The sequence below is a fragment of the Oncorhynchus nerka genome, linkage group LG9b (genome assembly GCF_034236695.1).
Source record: "Oncorhynchus nerka isolate Pitt River linkage group LG9b, Oner_Uvic_2.0, whole genome shotgun sequence".
Taxonomy (NCBI): Eukaryota; Metazoa; Chordata; class Actinopteri; order Salmoniformes; family Salmonidae; genus Oncorhynchus; species Oncorhynchus nerka.
Window position 1 is genome coordinate 45958374 of NC_088424.1, and position 17517 is coordinate 45975890.

General features: G+C 44.7%; 1 protein-coding gene across 1 annotated transcript in view; it reads right to left on the minus strand.

Moving 5' to 3' along the window:
- Positions 1-14609, minus strand: part of LOC115114791 (cysteine/serine-rich nuclear protein 1-like) — a 43981-nt gene extending 29372 nt beyond the window's left edge. Inside the window, exon 1 of the mRNA XM_065013774.1 lies at positions 14447-14609. The gene's annotated coding sequence lies outside the window, so the exon portion shown is untranslated. The remainder of the gene's footprint in view (positions 1-14446) is intronic.
- Positions 14610-17517: the final 2908 nt, after the last annotated feature.

Consider the following 17517-nt stretch of genomic DNA (forward strand, 5'->3'; position numbering starts at 1 on the left):
ATAGTGGACCCCACACTCCACTGCCATATAGTGGACCCCACACTCCACTGCCATATAGTGGATCCCACACTTCACTGCCGTATAGTGGACCCCACACTCCACTGCCATATAGTGGACCCCACACTCCACTGCCATATAGTGGACCCCACACTCCACTGCCGTATAGTGGACCCCACACTCCACTGCCATGTAGTGGACCCCACACTCCACTGCCATGTAGTGGACCCTACACCTCACTGCCATATAGTGGACCCCACACTCCACTGCCATATAGTGGACCTCACACTCCACTGCCATATAGTGGACCCCACACTCCACTGCCATATAGTGGACCCTCACACTCACTGCCATATAGTGGACCCCACACTCCACTGCCATATAGTGGACCTCACACTCACTGCCATATAGTGGACCTCACACTCCACTGCCATATAGTGGACCTCACACTCCACTGCCATACAGTGGACCCCACACTCCACTGCCATATAGTGGACCCCACACTCCACTGCCATATAGTGGACCCCACACTCCACTGCCATATAGTGGACCTCACACTCCACTGCCATACAGTGGACCCCACACTCCACTGCCATATAGTGGACCCCACACTCCACTGCCGTATAGTGGACCCCACACTCCACTGCCACATAGTGGACCCCACACTCCACTGCCATATAGTGGACCCCACACTCCACTGCCATATAGTGGACCCCACACTTCACTGCCGTATAGTGGACCCCACACTCCACTGCCATATAGTGGACCCCACACTCCACTGCCATATAGTGGACCTCACACTGCCATATAGTGGACCCCACACTCCACTGCCATATAGTGGACCTCACACTCCACTGCCATATAGTGGACCTCACACTGCCATATAGTGGACCCCACACTTCACTGCAATATAGTGGACCTCACACTCCACTGCCATATAGTGGACCCCACACTCCACTGCCACATAGTGGACCTCCCACTCCACTGCCATATAGTGGACCTCACACTGCCATATAGTGGACCTCACACTCCACTGCCATATAGTGGACCTCACACTCCACTGCCATATAGTGGACCCCACACTCCACTGCAATATAGTGGACCTCACACTCCACTGCAATATAGTGGACCCCACACTCCACTGCAATATAGTGGACCTCACACTCCACTGCAATATAGTTTACCCCACACCTCACTGCCATATAGTGGACCCCACACCTCACTGCCATATAGTGGACCCCAGCCTTCACTGCCATATAGTGGACCCCACACTCCACTGCCATATAGTGGACCCCACACCTCACTGCCATATAGTGGACCCCACACCTCACTGCCATATAGTGGACCCCAGCCTTCACTGCCATATAGTGGACCCCACACTCCACTGCCATATAGTGGACCCCACACCTCACTGCCATATAGTGGACCCCAGCCTTCACTGCCATATAGTGGACCCCACACTCCACTGCCATATAGTGGACCTCACACTCCACTGCCATATAGTGGACCTCACACTCCACTGCCATATAGTGGACCTCACACTCCACTGCCACATAGTGGACCCCACACTCCACTGCCATATAGTTTACCCCACACCTCACTGCCATATAGTGGACCCCACACTCCACTGCCATATAGTGGACCCCACACTCCACTGCCATATAGTGGACCCCACACTCCACTGCCACATAGTGGACCCCACACTCCACTGCCATATAGTGGACCCCACACTGCCATATAGTGGACCCCACACTCCACTGCCATATAGTGGACCCCACACTCCACTGCCACATAGTGGACCCCACACTCCACTGCCATATAGTGGACCCCACACTCCACTGCCATATAGTGGACCCCACACTCCACTGCCACATAGTTTACCCAACACTCCACTGCCATATAGTGGACCCCACACTCCACTGCCATATAGTGGACCCCACACTCCACTGCCATATAGTGGACCCCACACTCCACTGCCATATAGTGGACCCCACACTCCACTGCCACATAGTTTACCCTACACCTCACTGCCATATAGTGGACCCTACACCTCACTGCCATATAATGCTATTGGTTCTATTATTGATTAGAATATTATGAGCCAGATCCTCATTGGTATGTCTAATTGAATAGATTGTTTAATGGCATAGAAAGCCCTCCCTGCTTTGTCTTTCAGTTCATTCACGGCTAGGTTGAAGTTCCCTGTGGAGCTGCAGGTTGAAGTTCCCTGTGGAGCTGCAGGTTGGAGTTCCCTGTGGAGCTGCAGGTTGAAGGTCCCTGTGGAGCTGCAGGTTGAAGTTCCCTGTGGAGCTGCAGGTTGAAGTTCCCTGTGGAGCTGCAGGTTGAAGTTCCCTGTGGAGCTGCAGGTTGGAGTTCCCTGTGGAGCTGCAGGTTGGAGTTCCCTGTGGAGCTGCAGGTTGAAGTTCCCTGTGGAGCTGCAGGTTGGAGTTCCCTGTGGAGCTGCAGGTTGAAGTTCCCTGTGGAGCTGCAGGTTGGAGTTCCCTGTGGAGCTGCAAGTTGAAGTTCCCTGTGGAGCTGCAGGTTGAAGTTCCCTGTGGAGCTGCAGGTTGGAGTTCCCTGTGGAGCTGCAGGTTGAAGTTCCCTGTGGAGCTGCAGGTTGGAGTTCCCTGTGGAGCTGCAGGTTGAAGTTCCTGTGGAGCTGCAGGTTGGAGTTCCCTGTGGAGCTGCAGGTTGAAGTTCCCTGTGGAGCTGCAGGTTGGAGTTCCCTGTGGAGCTGCAGGTTGAAATTCCCTGTGGAGCTGCAGGTTGGAGTTCCCTGTGGAGCTGCAAGTTGAAGTTCCCTGTGGAGCTGCAGGTTGAAGTTCCCTGTGGAGCTGCAGGTTGGAGTTCCCTGTGGAGCTGCAGGTTGAAGTTCCCTGTGGAGCTGCAGGTTGGAGTTCCCTGTGGAGCTGCAGGTTGAAGTTCCTTGTGGAGCTGCAGGTTGAAGTTCCCTGTGGAGCTGCAGGTTGAAGTTCCCTGTGGAGCTGCAGGTTGAAGTTCCCTGTGGAGCTGCAGGTTGAAGTTCCCTGTGGAGCTGCAGGTTGAAGTTCCCTGTGGAGCTGCAGGTTGAAGTTCCCTGTGGAGCTGCAGGTTGGAGTTCCCTGTGGAGCTGCAGGTTGAAGTTCCCTGTGGAGCTGCAGGTTGGAGTTCCCTGTGGAGCTGCAGGTTGAAGTTCCCTGTGGAGCTGCAGGTTGAAGTTCCCTGTGGAGCTGCAGGTTGAAGTTCCCTGTGGAGCTGCAGGTTGGAGTTCCCTGTGGAGCTGCAAGTTGAAGTTCCCTGTGGAGCTGCAGGTTGAAGTTCCCTGTGGAGCTGCAGGTTGGAGTTCCCTGTGGAGCTGCAGGTTGAAGTTCCCTGTGGAGCTGCAGGTTGGAGTTCCCTGTGGAGCTGCAGGTTGAAGTTCCCTGTGGAGCTGCAGGTTGGAGTTCCCTGTGGAGCTGCAGGTTGGAGTTCCCTGTGGAGCTGCAGGTTGAAGTTCCTGTGGAGCTGCAGGTTGGAGTTCCCTGTGGAGCTGCAGGTTGAAGTTCCCTGTGGAGCTGCAGGTTGGAGTTCCCTGTGGAGCTGCAGGTTGAAGTTCCCTGTGGAGCTGCAGGTTGGAGTTCCCTGTGGAGCTGCAAGTTGAAGTTCCCTGTGGAGCTGCAGGTTGAAGTTCCCTGTGGAGCTGCAGGTTGGAGTTCCCTGTGGAGCTGCAGGTTGAAGTTCCCTGTGGAGCTGCAGGTTGGAGTTCCCTGTGGAGCTGCAGGTTGGAGTTCCCTGTGGAGCTGCAAGTTGAAGTTCCCTGTGGAGCTGCAGGTTGGAGTTCCCTGTGGAGCTGCAGGTTGGAGTTCCCTGTGGAGCTGCAGGTTGAAGTTCCCTGTGGAGCTGCAGGGAACTTTAAAAAAAAAAAATAATTGCAAAGTCCCTCTTTGCCATGCATTTCAGCCCTGCCACAAAAGGACCAGCTGACATCATGTCAGTGATTCTCTCGTTAACACAGGTGTGAGTGTTGATGAGGACAAGGCTGGAGATCACTCTGTCATGCTGATTGAGTTTTAAATAACAGACTGGAAGTTTCAAAAGGAGGGTGGTGCTTGGAATCATTGTTCTTCCTCTGTCAACCGTGGTTACCTGCAAGGAAACACGTGCTGTCGTCATTGCTTTGCACAAAAAGGGCTTCACAGGCAAGGATATTGCTGCCAGTAAGATTGTACCTAAATCAACCATTTATCAGATCATCAAGAACTTCAAGGAGAACGGTTCAATTGTTGTGAAGAAGGCTTCGGGGCGCCCAAGAAAGTCCAGAAAGCGCCAGGACCGTCTCCTAAAGTTGATTCAGCTGCGGGATCGGGGCACCACCAGTACAGAGGTTACTCAGGAATGGCAGCAGGCAGGTGTGCATCTGCACGCACAGTGAGGCAAAGATTTTTGGAGGATGGCCTGGTGTCAAGAAGGGCAGCAAAGAAGCCACTACTCTCCAGGAAAAACATCAGGGACAGACTGATATTCTGCTGAGGACTGGGGTAAGTTATTTTCTATGATGAATCCCCTTTCCTGATTGTTTGTGGCATCCGGAAAAAAAGCTTGTCCGCAGAAGACAAGGTGAGCGCTACCATTAGTCCTGTGTCATGCCAACAGTAAAGCATCCTGAGACCATTCATGTGTGGAGTTGCTTTTCAGCCAAGGGAGTGGGCTCACTCACAGTTTTGCCTTAGAGCACAGCCATGAATAAAGAATGGTACCAACACATCCTCCGAGAGCTACTTCTCCCAACCATCCAGGAACAGTTTGGTGACGAACAATGCCTTTTTCAGCATGATGGAGCACCTTGTCATAAGGCAAAAGTGATAACTAAGTGGCTCGGGGAACAAAACATCGATATTTTGGGTCCATGGCCAGGAAACTCCCCAGACTACACAGGAAACTCCTCCACTACACAGCTGATTCAAATAATCAAACCTTGATGATGAGTTGATTTATTTGAATCAGCTATGTAGTGCTTAGGCAAAAAGCAAAAAGTGCACCCAGGGGGAGCCCCAGGACCGAGTTGGGGCAACGCTGATCTATAGGGCTGATTGGCCTTGTGCAATTTACTAGGTTCTTCTCCCTTGTGGTTTGTTTCTGACCTTTTTAGATATGCTGTAATTTTTCTATGGTCTGATAGTCAATCTCTCTCTCTCTCTCTCTCTCTCTCTCTCTCTCTCTCTCTCTAGCTCTCTAGCTCTCTCTCTCTCTCTCTCTCTCTCTCTCTCTCTCTCGCTCTCTCGCTCTCTCTCAATTTCAATTTTCAATTCAAGGGCTTTATTGGCATGGGAAACATGTGTTAACATTGCCAAAGCAAGTGAGGTAGACAACATACAAAGTGAATATATAAAGTGAAAAACAACAAAAATTAACAGTAAACATTACACATACAGAAGTTTCAAAACAGTAAAGACATTACAAATGTCATATTATATATATATATACAATGTACAAATAGTTAAAGGACACAAGATAAAATGAATAAGCATAAATATGGGTTGTATTTACAATGGTGTTTGTTCTTCACTGGTTGCCCTTTTCTCGTGGCAACAGGTCACAAATCTTGCTGCTGTGATGGCACACTGTGGAATTTCACCCAAAAGATATGGGAGTTTTTCAAAATTGGATTTGTTTTCGAATTCTTTGTGGATCTGTGTAATCTGGGGGAAATATGTCTCTCTAATATGGTCATACATTGGGCAGGAGGTTAGGAAGTGCAGCTCAGTTTCCACCTCATTTTGTGGGCAGTGAGCACATAGCCTGTCTTCTCTTGAGAGCCATGTCTGCCTACGGCGGCCTTTCTCAATAGCAAGGCTATGCTCACTGAGTCTGTACATAGTCAAAGCTTTCCTTAATTTTGGGTCAGTCACAGTGGTCAGGTATTCTGCCGCTGTGTACTCTCTGTGTAGGGCCAAATAGCATTCTAGTTTGCTCTGTTTTTTTGTTAATTCTTTCCAATGTGTTAAGTAATTATCTTTTTGTTTTCTCATGATTTGGTTGGGTCTAATTGTGCTGTTGTCCTGGGGCTCTGTAGGGTGTGTTTGTGTTTGTGAACAGAGCCCCAGGACCAGCTTGCTTAGGGACTCTTCTCCAGGTTCATCTCTCTGTAGGTGATGGCTTTGTTATGGAAGGTTTGTGAATCGCTTCCTTTTAGGTGGTTGTAGAATTTAACGGCTCTTTTCTGGATTTTGATAATTAGTGGGTATCGGCCTAATTCTGCTCTGCATGCATTATTTGGTGTTTTACGTTGTACACGGAGGATATTTTTGCAGAATTCTGCGTGCAGAGTCTCAATTTGGTGTTTGTCCCATTTTGTGAAGTCTTGGTTGGTGAGCGGACCCCAGACCTCACAACCATAAATGGCAATGGGCTCTATGACTGATTCAAGTATTTTTAGCCAAATCCTAATTGGTATGTTGAAATTTATGTTTCTTTTGATGGCATAGAATGCCCTTCTTGCCTTGTCTCTCAGATCGTTCACAGCTTTGTGGAAGTTACCTGTGGCGCTGATGTTTAGGCCAAGGTATGTATAGTTTTTTTGTGTGCTCTAGGGCAACAGTGTCTAGATGGAATTTGTATTTGTGGTCCTGGTGACTGGACCTTTTTTGGAACACCATTATTTTGGTCTTACTGAGATTTACTGTCAGGGCCCAGGTCTGACAGAATTTGTGCATAAGATCTAGGTGCTGCTGTAGGCCCTCCTTGGTTGGTGACAGAAGCACCAGATCATCAGCAAACAGCAGACATTTGACTTCGGATTCTAGCAGGGGGAGGCCGGGTGCTGCAGACTTTTCTAGTGCCCGCGCCAATTCGTTGATGTATATGTTGAAGAGGGTGGGGCTTAAGCTGCATCCCCGTCTAACCCCACGACCCTGTGTGAAGAAATGTGTGTGTTTTTCGCCAATTTTAACCGCACACTTGTTGTTTGTGTACATGGATTTTATAATGTCGTATGTTTTACCCCCAACACCACTTTCCATCAGTTTGTATAGCAGACCCTCATGCCAGATTGAGTCTGATTGATTGATTGATTGATTTTGAAATCAACAAAGCATGAGAAGACTTTGCCTTTGTTTTGGTTTGTTTGGTTGTCAATTAGGGTGTGCAGGGTGAATACATGGTCTGTTGTACGGTAATTTGGTAAAAAGCCAATTTGACATTTGCTCAGTACATTGTTTTCATTGAGGAAATGTACGAGTCTGCTGTTAATAATAATGCAGAGGATTTTCCCAAGGTTACTGTTGACACATATTCCACGGTAGTTATTGGGGTCAAATTTGTCTCCACTTTTGTGGATTGGGGTGATCAGTCCTTGGTTCCAAATATTGGGGAAGATGCCAGAGCTAAGTATGATGTTAAAGAGTTTTAGTATAGCCAATTGGAATTTGTTGTCTGTCTCTCTCTCTCTCTCTCTCTCTCTCTCTCTCTCTCTCTCTCTCTCTCTAGTCCAGAGTTGAGGAAAAAATATAGGTCAGCCACCATAGCTTAACTATATCTGCAGCCAGCTGGAGCAGCTAGCCAGCACTGTCTTCCATTAATCAACTATAAATACACGCTTTCAAACACTGTAGCAGGAAGTTTAAAAGTGTTTGGCTGAAAGAAAGCTTCTGCCAAACTGTTTTATTTTTTGATTGCCAATTGCTTTCTGGTAGTTTCCACGTACTATTTTTAGTCCATCTATAGGACTGATTTGTAATTTCTGGGTTCTTCTTACCTCAGGCCAAGACGGGCTAATCGATGCAAGTACGGATAGCTGCAGCCCAATATGGCGATCGAAGTATGGGCAAGTGGGTGTGTCGAAAGGAGAGAGGGTATGGAAGGCGAATCAGCTAATTGGACAGATTCATTGCCACTCAAGACATTTTGCAAATGCTGATTGGGCTGCATGACAAGTTGATAAAACTGACGACCAGCTCCGATGTTGAGTTGCCTGCTAATGTGTCAAGTGTTTTCCTTCCCAGGACAGCAGCCTACACAATAAATAACTAATATAATCATTTAGATCTGGCCTTGATATGTATACAGTCCACTCAATGGGTAGGGGATGAATGGCAACAACACTGGGACATAGTGTCCTTCGCTCCCACTTGCCAAGCACCATTTACTGTCCCGCAACGGTGTGGGAAGTATTTAACAGTATTTAACAGAGCGCATTCCACACACCCACTCCTTTCTACACGCCCACTACTTTCCTTTTGACACACCCACTCCTTTCTACACGCCCACTACTTTCCTTTTGACACACCTACTCCTTTCTACACGCCCACTACTTTCCTTTTGACACACCCACTCCTTTCTACACGCCCACTACATTCCTTTTGACACACCCACTCCTTTCTACACGCCCACTATATTCCTTTTGACACACCCACTCCTTTCTACACGCCCACTACATTCCTTTTGACACACCCACTCCTTTCTACACGCCCACTACTTTCCTTTTGACACACCTACTCCTTTCTACACGCCCACTACTTTCCTTTTGACACACCCACTCCTTTCTACACGCCCACTACTTTCCTTTTGACACACCCACTCCTTTCTACACGCCCACTACATTCCTTTTGACACACCCACTCCTTTCTACACGCCCACTACATTCCTTTTGACACACCCACTCCTTTCTACACGCCCACTACTTTCCTTTTGACACACCCACTCCTTTCTACACGCCCACTACTTTCCTTTTGACACACCCACTCCTTTCTACACGCCCACTACATTCCTTTTGACACACCCACTCCTTTCTACACGCCCACTACTTTCCTTTTGACACAACCACTCCTTTCTACACGTCCACTACTTTCCTTTTGACACACCCACTCCTTTCTACACGCCCACTACTTTCCTTTTGACACACCCACTTTCCTTTTCCTTTTGACACACCTACTCCTTTCTACACGCCCACTACTTTCCTTTTGACACACCCACTCCTTTCTACACGCCCACTACTTTCCTTTTGACACACCCACTTTTCTCCGCCCACTACATTCCTTTTGACACACCCACTCCTTTCTACACGCCCACTACATTCCTTTTGACACACCCACTCCTTTCTACACGCCCACTACTTTCCTTTTGACACACCCACTCCTTTCTACACGCCCACTACTTTCCTTTTGACACACCCACTCCTTTCTACACGCCCACTACTTTCCTTTTGACACACCCACTCCTTTCTACACACCCACTACATTCCTTTTGACACACCTACTTGCCCATACTCCAGTTGCCATATTGTGCTGCAGCTACCCCCTTCTCAATTGACAGCCCACTGCACTGGTAAAATCAAATGGGGCCTACAGTATCAGAGTCTTGAGATCATTGGTTTACTGGAGCAGAGTTGTGTTAACTACCAGGGTCCCAACTAGATCTGGGGCAAGAGTTTCTCCCGGTCAGGTTTCGTGATGAGGAAAAACTCCTGTGCTTAATTATAGTGTTTAATCTATAGTGTATACAGTGGTGATTTTAGCATATAAATGTTGGTGGGGCAAACTCTCCCAATTTATTTTAGATTCATACCAGCAAAGCCACTACACTACACAACACAACACTAACCAATACCTTAACTGCCCTATAACGGTGCCCACAAACTGTTAGGACCTACATAAAGCTATCCCAAAAGCAGAGCTTTCTTTTCAGCACCATGGAGTGAATCCTTGCCACCGTTACACCTGGCTATCAGCGGAACTTTGTCCGGCAGCGAAACAGTTAATTCAGCCTCATTTACTGCCTTTAAAAAATATATAGTTGATATGGTTGACTTGCTTAAAACCTCTCTAGGGTATGTGGGATGCTAGCGTCCCATCTGGCCAACATCCAGTGAGATTGCAGAGCACCAAATTCAAATACAGAAATACTCAGTTATAAAAATTCAGAAAACAAAACATATTTGACATAGGTTTAAAGATGAACTTCTTCTGAATCCAACCACGGTGTCAGATTTTTAAAATGCTTTACGGCGAAAGCATACCTTACGATTATTTGAGAACATAGCCCAGTTGACAAATTATTACAAACAGTAACCAGCCAAGTAGAAGCGTTACAAAACTCAGAAATAGACATAAAATTAATCCCTTACCTTTGATGATCTTCATATGGTGGCACTCAGAAGACATTCATTTACTCAAGAAATGTTCCCTTTGTTCGATAAAGTATTTTTATATCCAAAAACCTCTGTTTTGTTCGCGCGTTTTCTTCAGTAATCCACAGGCTCAAACGCAGTCAAAACAGGCAGACAAAAAAAATCCAAATTGTATCTGTAAAGTTCATAGAAACATGTCAAACGATGTTTATATTCAATCCTCAGGTTGTTTTTAGTCTAAATGATCTATAATATTTCAACCGGACAATAATGTCGTCAATTTAAAAGGTAAACAAGAAATGCACTCTCTTGGGATTGCGCATGAAAAAGCTCTGTGACACATCAGGGTCCACTCGTTCAGACTGGTCTTACTCCCTCATTTATAAGAATACAAGCCTGAAACAATTTCTAAAGACTGTTGACATCTAGTGGAAGGCATAGGAAGTGCAAATTGAGTCCTAAGTCAATGGATACTGTAATGGCATTGAATAGAAAACTACAAAAACAAAACAAAAAAAACTTCCTGAATGGATTTTTCTCAGATTTTTGCCTGCTAAATCAGTTCTGTTACACTCACAGACACTATTTTTGGAAACGTTAGAGCGTTTTCTATCCAAATCTACCAGTTATTTGCATATCGTATATTGTGGGCCCGAGTAGCAGGCCGTTTAATTTGGGCATGCTTTTCATCCAAAATTCCGAATGCTGCCCCCTACCCTAGAGAGGTTTGTAAACAAATGTCGTTTCAACTGACAATTGAGATGTACGAACTATTGCATAAGGGAACGATGAGCGCATACGAGGCAATCCGGTGATTTCCATTAAGACATTAATGAGCGAGCTGGGACGGACGTAGTCAATATGACTATTTGTTCAGCACTTTTGAAATGTACAGCGACAGAATTTAGAACATGGGCCGTTCTTACAGTGTTCTCCCTGTACACCAAGTCTGGCCCACGGGTTTGCATGTGACTGTTTATCCTTTTAAGCTTGGAAAAGAGACTCTTAAACCCAGACTTGGACCACACACCCACTCCACTAAATAGCAGGCTAGTGATTGCTTTGTAACGCTTGCAGTTAGCCACTGATTCCTTCCAAACCACTCATTGTTGAATTTGCCATTTCCATCTTGTGGTGTAATGTTTATGTCCAATGGCCGATGAGCACCGATACGTTGCATTTAGAATTTATCTTCATTTGACAAGGATTGAAAAGGATTTGGCAGAAGATTGTAGACATGATTCATGATGATGATGATGACTGCTTGTCTTTGAAAGTATGATGCTGACATGATCAGTTCAATAAAAGATATAACAAATGATGGGTCGCCACTGAGTGTGTAGTGTGTAGTGTATAGTGTGTAGTGTATAGTGTATAGTGTATAGTGTGTAGTGTGTAGTGTATAGTGTATAGTGTGTAGTGTATAGTGTATAGTGTATAGTGTATAGTGTGTAGTGTGTAGTGTATAGTGTATAGTGTGTAGTGTATAGTGTATAGTGTGTAGTGTATAGTGTATAGTGTATAGTGTATAGTGTGTAGTGTATAGTGTATAGTGTAGTGTATAGTGTATAGTGTGTAGTGTATAGTGTGTAGTGTAGTGTATAGTGTATAGTGTGTAGTGTATAGTGTATAGTGTGTAGTGTAGTGTAGTGTATAGTGTATAGTGTGTAGTGTGTAGTGTGTAGTGTATAGTGTATAGTGTGTAGTGTGTATAGTGTGTAGTGTGTAGTATAGTGTGTAGTGTGTAGTGTATAGTGTATAGTGTGTAGTGTGTAGTGTATAGTGTATAGTGTGTAGTGTATAGTGTATAGTGTGTAGTGTGTAGTGTAGTGTATAGTGTGTAGTGTATAGTGTATAGTGTGTAGTGTATAGTGTGTAGTGTGTAGTGTAGTGTATAGTGTGTAGTGTGTAGTGTGTAGTGTATAGTGTATAGTGTGTAGTGTGTAGTGTGTAGTGTGTAGTGTATAGTGTGTAGTGTATAGTGTGTAGTGTATAGTGTATAGTGTGTAGTGTGTAGTGTATAGTGTATAGTGTATAGTGTATAGTGTGTAGTGTATAGTGTGTGTAGTGTATAGTGTATAGTGTAAAGTGTATAGTGTAGTGTATGTGTGTGTGTAGTGTGTAGTGTATAGTGTATAGTGTGTAGTGTATAGTGTGTAGTGTGTAGTGTATAGTGTGTAGTGTATAGTGTATAGTGTGTAGTGTATAGTGTATAGTGTGTAGTGTATAGTGTATAGTGTGTAGTGTATAGTGTGTAGTGTATAGTGTGTAGTGTATAGTGTGTAGTGTATAGTGTGTAGTGTATAGTGTGTAGTGTGTAGTGTATAGTGTATAGTGTGTAGTGTATAGTGTGTAGTGTATAGTGTGTAGTGTATAGTGTATAGTGTGTAATGTGTAGTGTGTAGTGTATAGTGTATAGTGTGTAGTGTATAGTGTGTAGTGTATAGTGTATAGTGCGTATTGTGTAGTGTGTAGTGTATAGTGTGTAGTGTGTAGTGTGTATTGTACAGTGCAGAGTTCCCCAACTGGTGGAGATATACACTGAGTGTGCAAAACATTTAATGACATAGACTGACCAGGTGAATCCAGGTGAACGCAGCTGTATCTGTTTGCAGTCAATTCGCAGTCTACAAATGTGTTGCAATTATTTTCCAGTGTCCTGACCATCCGCTAAAGAACAAATCTTCACACGGCTGAATCTAGTTGATGATCCTTGTTACAGTGTATATCAAACTAATTGTCCAATTAGGGGATACTACAGATGAAGTGATATTGCTGTGAATTATCATTCCAAACATTAGTCCACTATTAGCATATAATCACCACAATACAGTGCAGGCTGGAACTGAAGTCAAGTCAACATCAAGTCAATCTGCAGCTCTGTAGACTTAACTAGGTTATGCAATCACCTGTTTCCTCTCCTCTCCTCTCCTCTCCTCTCCTCTCCTCTCCTCTCCTCTCCTCTCCTCTCCTCTCCTCTCCTCTCCTCCCCCCCCCCCCCTCCCCTCTCCTCTCCTCTCCTCTCCTCCTCTCCTCTCCTCTCCTCCCCTCTCCTCCCCCCCTCCCTCCCCTCCCCTCCCTCTCTCCCTCTCCTCTCCTCTCCTCTCTCCTCTCCCTCCCCTCCCCTCCCCTCCCCTCTCCTCCCCTCCCTCCTCTCCCTCCCTCTCCTCTCCTCTCCTCTCCTCTCCCCTCTCCTCTCCTCTCCTCTCCTCCCCCCTCTTCTCTGTTCTTGTCTTCTCTTCCTTGCTCTGTTCTACAAGAGTGATCTTAGAGAATGAAAAAAAGAGCAGCAACCAACTGTTGGGTTAGTGTGGTATGACTGCTGCATTCAAGAGTAACTTTTTTCTTTGAACAATGAGCCTATTGTTGTTGATACATAGCCAGTTGCAGCTGTGACCTATTCTACTTAACATCAACTTTTACTAAGGGCTCGATTCAGACTTGAGATAAGTAGACTTAACATGGACTTCAGTCCACATTTTTTTGACATAAGTCCATGTTAAGTCAACTTATCTCAAGTCTGAATCGGGCACTAAGTGCATTAATTCGATGTGGTTGCCAAAAGGAAGGCATTTTGTGAAATCAAAAAGTGCAGAGAGAAAGAAAGAGAATGTGTATGTTTGTTTGTGTGGTAAGTTTTAAATATATCTTCTTTAAAATCTCTCCATTGATTCAGGATAGCATATTAGCAATCCTGCTGTCTGCCTGCCTGCCTGCCTGTCTGCCTGTCTGTCTGCAGCACAGTCAGTTCTTTCTGTTAGAGACAGCAGCGTCACATGTTTCTCCATGTGAGGTACTGCAGAGGCAGCAGTTAGCCAGCAGGCAGCGGAGGGAGAGGAGAGGGAGGAAAGCCTGCCTGTTCAGTCCAGTACTGACTGTACTCTGTGGCTGTGCAGACAACGGAGAGAGAGAGAGAGAGAGAAAGTTCAGTCCAGTACTGTCTGTTCTTTGTGGCTGTGTGGCGCCCAGTTCCCCCTCCATCCCTCCCTCCCTCCTTCCTTCCCTCCCACCCGCCCTCCTTCCCTCTCTCCCATTGCAGCTGGCAAAACACGATCAACAGAGAGCTCCCAACACAGCTGCTGGAACAGAGTAGCCTCTCACCCACCAGGCAGCTACTACATGTCCCATGGCAGTACACGGGGTTGGAGAAATATATAACACTTTTTCCATTGGGCTTTATAGCCTTTACACTGTATTTCACCTCATCCACTACCAATGCATAACATTGCATTACCCACAATGCGGAATTGTAGAGAATAAGGAAGAACTAACCCATTAGAGTATCGTCTGTTTGGCTTCTCAAGGGACATTACAGTGCAGGAGTTACACAGTACATTAATACATGAAGTGGTAAAGGGGGAAACTCACCTCATTCACTACCAATGTGTAGCATTGCATTACCCACAATGCTGAACTGTTGAGACTAAGGAAGAACTAGACATAGCAGCAACGGATTAGGTTATATCTCCTCCAAGAACTTTAGAATACAGGAAGTGTTACACATGAATAAATTAAGCCTAGCAAGCAGCTTGTTTGATCTGATGAGGTAGAAGACGGGCGGCAGGTACCCTAGTGGTTAGAGTGTAGAGGCGGAAGGTACCCTAGTGGTTAGAGTGTAGGGGCGGAAGGTACCCTAGTGGTTAGAGTGTAGAGGCGGCAGGTACCCTAGTGGTTAGAGTGTAGAGGCGACAGGGTAGCCTAGTGGTTAGAGCATTGGACCAGTAACTGAAAGGTTGCCGAATCGAATCCCTCAAGGTAAAAAAAATAATAGTCCCTGAACAAGGCATTTAACCCACTGTTCCCAGGGAAGACCGTCATTGTAAAAAAGAATTTGTTCTTAACTGACTTGCCTAGTTAAATAAATAAACAGCTCTATGGAGTTTCAAATGACAAGGCAGTGACAGTATAAACCACAACACATCCTAACCAGTGAAAATGATCATGCACAAATGCTTGCTCATATAAATATTAAAGTAATATAATAATAATTATATTTCTATGTGCTTAGTATTATGTGCTTGGTATTATCCATGCTTATACCATGTTCTTACTATATGACATCATGGCTGAACTTTGATATACTGAGTTCTCAAACTGGCATGTAATGTTTATGAGGAAACGGTTGTTATTGTTATTGACCAGGCATTCCAGTCTACCACCAAGCCACTGAAACAAGTGCAGAGCCCAGACAATGTTTCTCTGGACACAGTTCAAGAGAAGGTTAGTGGTTAATATGTTACTCTTCTGACATCTACTGGTGGATATTGGTATTGGCAAAAGATTGAATAACAGATGTGTGGTTATATAGTATTTGGAATCTGGGATTCTTGGAACGTTTTTACCTTCTGGAACAAGCAATGAATTATACTGAGACGGTGCTGTACAGAACGACCAGTTAAAACACGGGGAGGGGTTGGGGAAAGCTGTCAGCAGCTTGGCCATTGCACTTTAAAAACGTCATTCATTGCTTCAAATCACATCTCACCACACCCACCAAACGGGAGCAAACCTACCTCGAGGTATGTTCAAGAACGTTTTTGGTGGAAATCTATCGTTCAGTACAAACGTTAAGCAAAATAGCAAACGTTCAAGTGAATTGAACCCACCCAATGTATCCCTGCATGAAACAGAGGCGCACTCAATTGTTTCAGACGGAACTCTCGCCGCCCAACTATTCCAAAGAGAAAGTTATGTATTTTTTAGTTCGGCGCTGCGATAGTTTGAACTAAGCTGTCAACAACAACAAAAAGAGTGACACAGTTAATGTTTACTGGAATTTCTTCATGTCCGTGGAAAACACTAATTTCTTTTGGCAAATCATTAAAACCTTGTCATATAAATGTCACCCTTGACACTGTTTTATTGTATGAAAATCATGTGCCACCATCGTTGAAATGTTGAGTTCATCTCAACTAGTGTCATGTTCCATTTTTATTCCCACACAAACCACACTGAAAACCTTACTAAAATGTACCATGGTACTACTGTGGTCTGAATCATAAAAATGTACCATGGTACTACTGTGGTCTGAATCATTAAAATGTACCATGGTACTACTGTGGTCTGAATCATTAAAATGTACCATGGTACTACTGTGGTCTGAATCATAAAAATGTACCATGGTACTACCGTGGTCTGAATCATACAAATGTAACATGGTACTACTGTGGTCTGAATCATTAAAATGTACCATGGTACTACTGTGGTCTGTATCATTAAAATGTACCATGGTACTACTGTGGTCTGAATCATAAAAATGTACCATGGTACTACTGTGGTCTGAATCATACAAATGTACCATGGTACTACTGTGGTCTGAATCATTAAAATATACCATGGTACTACTGTGGTCTGTATCATTAAAATGTACCATGGTACTACTGTGGTCTGAATCATTAAAATGTACCATGGTACTACTGTGGTCTGAATCATAACAATGTACCATGGTACTACTGTGGTCTGAATCATAACAATTTACCATGGTACTACTGTGGTCTGAAAAAATAAAATGTACCATGGTACTACTGTGGTCTGAATAATTAAAATGTACCATGGTACTACTGTGGTCTGAATCATAACAATGTACCATGGTACTACTGTGGTCTGAATCATAACAATTTACCATGGTACTACTGTGGTCTGAAAAAATAAAATGTACCATGGTACTACTGTGGTCTGAATAATTAAAATGTACCATGGTACTACTGTGGTCTGAATCATAAACATGTACCATGATACTACTGTGGTCTGAGAAAATAAAATGTACCATGGTACTACTGTGGTCTGAATAATTTAAATGTACCATGGTACTACTGTGGTCTGAATCATAAACATGTACCATGGTACTACTGTGGTCTGAATCATACAAATGTACCATGGTACTACTGTGGTCTGAATCATTCAAATGTACCATGGTACTACTGTGGTCTGAATCATAAACATGTACCATGGTACTACTGTGGTCTGAATCATAAAAATGTACCATGGTACTACTGTGGTCTGAATCATTAAAATGTACCATTGTACTACTGTGGTCTGAATCATAAAAATGTACCATGGTACTACTGTGGTCTGAATCATTAAAATGTACCATGGTACTACTGTGGTCTGTATCATTAAAATGTACCATGGTACTACTGTGGTCTGAATCATTAAAAATGTACCATGGTACTACTGTGGTCTGAATCATACAAATGTACCATGGTACTACTGTGGTCTGAATCATTAAAATGTACCATGGTACTACTGTGGTCTGAATCATTAAAATGTACCATGGTACTACTGTGGTCTGAATCATAAACATGTACCATGGTACTACTGTGGTCTGAATCATGAAAATGTACCATGGTTTTAGCCTTGAAGTATTATGGTATTACCGTGGTATTTCCATGGCACCTAAATATGTTTTTACATTTTTTATTTCACCTTTATTTAACCAG